The following is a 4,822-nucleotide window of genomic DNA, read 5'->3' as shown; positions in this document are numbered from 1 at the left end:
AGAAAGCTTGATTTTGGCTAGCTCTCTGCAGAGATTCTGAGGGTGGCTCTCGGCCGCACAAATGTGTCTTTTGCGCTGGAAGAGACCTTGGCTGTTTAAGAGCAGGGATTAATGTCCCGCCCCCGCGCTTCCTTCATTCCTTTCTTTGTTTCTGGAGCAGTGGGCACAGAACCTGGCACATAGTGGTCAGTCAAAGCCCTTCATTACCTGCCTTACCCACTTTCTAGTCTTCTTACGCCTTCCATAGCTTCCTGTCCCCTCCATCTACTCTGGTATCCAGTGACACTGGCTTCCTTGCTGTTCCTCGAAGAAGACACTCTATCTCTCCGTACCAGACATTTTCACTTGCCATCCTCCATGCCTAGAGTACTCTCCTTCCTCATCTCCACCTTCTGGAGATTCCTCCGGAAGGAATTCCCTACTAAAATCCCACCTTCTACGGGAAGGCTTTGCTTTATCTGCCTTACTTCTTGCACCTTCCAACCATGTTTATTATTCCCTTTCTATATCTCGTTTGCACAGTTGCAGGCTGTCTCCCCCATTAGATCGTGGGCTGCTTATGAGCAGAGATTTTCTTTCACCTTTCTTTGTACACCCCTGCACTTAGCTGGGTGCTAAGAGGCCCTTAATACAAGTTTACTGATGGACGGTATGACAACGAAAAGGATGAATTCATCAGGCTGCGGGTGTATGTCTGTTGAGTGTGCGAAGGACCCAATTTGCATATACATATTCGCAAAAAAATAAAGCATTTACATTTATTTTGTTTGTTTTCCTCCAAGTGTACTGGAAGGAGTTGGAATCAGAATGGACAAGGGAAAGACCTGAGGTGCACCCGATATTCCATAGAAATCTTATTGGAGGAGATTGAGAGGAATGTCAGAGGATGGGTGGGCCTGGCTTAAATTGGATCGTCATCTTTGGAGCAATTGTCCTGATTGGGGTGATTTCAGATCTGCTGGAGTTCGTGAGTATGCATTCTATCCCACCGTCGGTGCGGTTCAGAATGAAAGCTTATTGAGGGCTAAGGCAGGGGCTTCCCGGTTTATCTTCCAAAGATGCAGCCTCCCAGACAGTCCCCTTGCACAAAGTGGGCACTCTATTGTTGTGAAGTTGAAGTGAAATACTGAGCTCGAGATCCAGTGTATCTAGAAAAAGGGAACGATCCAGAGGATGATAGAAATAGAGGGTCACCAGCACAACTAGGGTGGGGCACATGCTGAACGACCCACAAGGAGGTGAGAAATCAATAAAGAACCTGACAGAGGAAAGGCGAAAGTAAAGAGTTATTCTGCGTTGGCCGGGAATCGAACCCGGGTCAACTGCTTGGAAGGCAGCTATGCTCACCACTATACCACCAACGCAACATACTGCAGGTACGCACTATCTCTCCCTAGGCCTAGTGAAAGCCTCAGATGTTTCATCGCTGATCCTGCAGCTGGGGCTCCATAAGAGCCCTGCCCGCCGCTGTACTCGCTAGCCGACTCGCTCCTCACTGGAGCCGAGGCCAACCAGATCTCCTCTTGCCTCCTTGGCAGTCGCCCTCCTTGCCCTTAGCCTTCAGCCTAGACAGTGCTTTTGCCCCGTCTGCCAGAGACGGCGCCTGGTGCTGCCCAAGCTCAGCTACATCCCTCATCACCCCGGTCTCCGAGCGCCTCTGCATCCCCGGCAGCTTCACGTTTGTGAAGTAGGTCAAGGCCGGTATCAAAGCTGGTGGTACTCTTGGCTGCACCATAGATGCAACCCGCCGGCGGGCCAGCCTGAGCCCGCCAGCTTTGAAGGATTGGGAATAGACCAAGAGCCGTAGGTCCAAAACCCAGGACCACGCCCGAACCAGCTTGTGACATCTATGGTTTGGATTGCCACAACTCTTGCCTCCCAAGTGTCTTGTCCCAGTCTTCTATGTCGCTGCCCGCGCCCACATGGCGCCCATGGAGTCCTCTCGCCCGTGACACGGAGGTTTCTTCCTCTCTCTTTGATTGTTGGCTGTAGAATAAGAGTGGGACGAAGTGTTTGGGTAGGGCGCGAATCACTTGCAGGCGAGAGGGCTTGCGGTCAGAGACTGGGCGGTGGGGTCAGGGGCTGCCCCTGGCTTGAGATGGGCCGTTGGGCCTTGGCAGCCCGAGGCCCCTCTCCAGCTCGAGTAGGCACGCTGTGAGCAGCCCACAAACTTCCTCTGGGGACATCAAGCACAAAGCCCTGGCTCTTGTTCGGGCTTTCTTTTCGATCGGAGGCGAGATGCTGGGCAAGAAAGGGACCTCGCGTCTGGGGCAACAATGACTGCGAGATACAGAGACCCTTTGGGCATGTTGAGCTGGAGGTGGCCAACCCACCGGCAAGTCTGGGTTTGGCTAGCTAGGCCACAGGGGGTTGGTGCTGTGTGTGGCTCTTGCTCTCCTAGTGCCACAATGACGTCTTTTACACTCGGAGAGGCTGGGAGTCCTGAGCTGAAGTTGCTGCTGGTAGAGAAAGAGGAGAGTTGCTGGAGTAGTGTGATGTGTTAAGAAGAAAAATCTAGCATCTCCCCATCGGGGAATCGAACCCCGGTCTCCCGCGTGACAGGCGGGGATACTCACCACTATACTAACGAGGAAGGAGGTAGTGGTAATTGAGCTCTCAACATCCCAGAAATGCAGACATAAAGACAGACCATTCCAGGAATGCATACACACACACTCTGCATCCTAGGGGTGCACATACATACATACATATCCCTTCCTCTCCTCTTCCCCCTTTTCCCTGTTTCACGTCAGCGTACACTTTGGAGCTTCTTAAGGCCCCACAGCTTCCCAGCTTTACAGTCTGAAGGCCCTTTTCCTTCATAGCTACCTCAGCTACCTGCATCAAATTCCACCCCTCGAGAGATCTATGAACCTATCAGTCCAAAGTTGGGCTCTCAGCAGCAGGCTTTTGGGACATGCTTTTGGAAAGAGGGGGGCCCTGGGTGGAGTGGCCTTATGGGTCCTTTAATCTCTATGGGTCCTCTAGAACAGCTACCCTTTCTCGTCATTAGAGATGGCTCTCCAAAGGAGGGAATTCACCATACTCGAGTGTTCGAACTTGTGTGTGTGGCTGTGTGGATGTTTGATGCCTTTGAATGTCTGCTGTAGTCTTCTCAGGATAACATTTTTGAATGCATAAAATGAAATCTAAAAAAAATTACCCACAAAATAAGCTGAGGAATTCTAGGTTAAAAAACCCTTGGTGGTGGTGGTGGTGTGTGTGTGTGTGTGTGTATGTGTGTGCATGTACTCTTTCAAAGAATCCAAGGGAAGAGATAAGTAATGGGGTGAGAGGAGGAGAGTAGGAAAAGGAGAAGGTAGGGGAATAGGTGGAGGAGAAGGAGTGAGAGGAAGGTGGTAACTGGGGTTGTGGCTGAGAAAGAGGTGCTGTGAGAAAGCAGCTCCTGGAGGTTGGTGGGTGATGGATGGCCTGGATGGGTGGTGGGGTGAGAAGGCAAAGCAGCTGAATACTCTGGGACCTCATCTGCTGATCCATTGAGCCAGTCTCTTCCCTCCTGGCCAATTTTCTCTTTCATGGAAATGTTGACCTGGTCTTTGGGCGAACTCCCTCCTTTCACAGAGCCACCTTTGGGATCTTGGAATCCACTCATTTTGGGATACTCTGTCCCAGCACTCACTCCTTGGGTGGAAATCCTCTCAGTGCTTCCAGGCACCTCCAGGTCTAAGCTTTGCCTTACAGTTGATGCGACATTTGCACACTCATTCTCCAGGTTGTTTTTGGTCACATCTAGGCTGACACATCCCCAGGGGCTCTTCTGCTTTGAGACACATTCTCATTCTCTGAAGGAGTGTTTTCCAAAGGAGATGGGACCCTTTCGTTACCCGCAGCAATGTTGCGGGAGACATTGCTGAACTCTCAGCAGTAAGTTCTTGGCTCTGGAGGGGGTGGCCTAGTGGTTGAACTGTTTGTGTTCCTCAAAGAGAGAGAGAGGCAGGGTCCAGGATGCAGTTGTGGAAGGCCACAGCAGCTGTGGCGCAGTAAACCGGAGGAGTGGAATGGGGGTTGAGACAGATGAGTGTGCTGGTCTTGGGGCCCATAGTAGGGTGTTTGTGTATTCACTAAGAATCCATCAGGAAGGCACATAGCGAGTGTGGAAGGGTGATTCTAGACATGTGGACTTGCTTGGATAGTGCTGGGGCCTGAGAGAGAGGGTAGGGCGTGTTAGAAGGAACTGAATAGGGTGAACCAAACGGTCTGAGCTTGTAGTTGTGTTGTGACTTTGGTCCCGCGGGCACCTGAGGGCTACCTGAGCGAGAGTGAGCGACTTGCCCCTTCAAGAACACCACTTCCTTCTTCCCAACCCACGGTCCGTCACAGGCCAAAACTGGATAAACCTGCGTTTGTATGAGGGGTGTGTGTAGGATCTGGTCCCAAATGAGGACCATGTTGGATTTTTGTTGAAGGGTAGATTGGGAGAAAAATGCACCCTTGTACTTCAGGCTTTTTTCGACCCTCCCCACCAACAGCTTTCAGATACCTATCTTAAGGCCATTTAACCAACTTCTCTAGAGGAAGAGGTATGAGAACAGTAGGAGGAGAAGTAGTAAGAGTAGGAGGAGGACAATTTAGGGGAAGAATCCTGGAGGAGGCCCAAAGCAAAAAGCAAAAGTTTTAGGCAAGATTTTTCGTGTGTGGTGTAAAACTGGAAGAGCAAGTTTTAGCCCACCAGAAAGCTACCTGCGTTCTGAGAAAGGAGAGACAGAGAAGAAGTTGAGTGTGCTCATCTGGCATGGGTGGTTCAGTGGTAGAATTCTCGCCTGCCACGCGGGAGGCCCGGGTTCGATTCCCGGCCCATGCA

General features: G+C 51.2%; 3 non-coding genes across 3 annotated transcripts; 1 reads left to right on the top strand and 2 right to left on the bottom strand.

Annotated features, from left to right (window-relative positions):
* Positions 1–1,292: 1,292 nt before the first annotated feature.
* TRNAG-UCC lies at positions 1,293–1,364 on the bottom strand. The gene has a single exon. It is a non-coding gene; the product is annotated as a tRNA-Gly (tRNA).
* A 1,157-nt stretch (positions 1,365–2,521) lies between these two features.
* On the bottom strand, positions 2,522–2,593 carry TRNAD-GUC. The gene has a single exon. It is a non-coding gene; the product is annotated as a tRNA-Asp (tRNA).
* Positions 2,594–4,751: 2,158 nt separating this feature from the next.
* TRNAG-GCC lies at positions 4,752–4,822 on the top strand. Its single transcript has one exon. It is a non-coding gene; the product is annotated as a tRNA-Gly (tRNA).

Source organism: Vombatus ursinus, unplaced genomic scaffold (genome assembly GCF_900497805.2).
Source record: "Vombatus ursinus unplaced genomic scaffold, bare-nosed wombat genome assembly UNPS02014803.1, whole genome shotgun sequence".
Taxonomy (NCBI): Eukaryota; Metazoa; Chordata; class Mammalia; order Diprotodontia; family Vombatidae; genus Vombatus; species Vombatus ursinus.
This window is presented reverse-complemented; position numbering and strand designations above follow the sequence as displayed.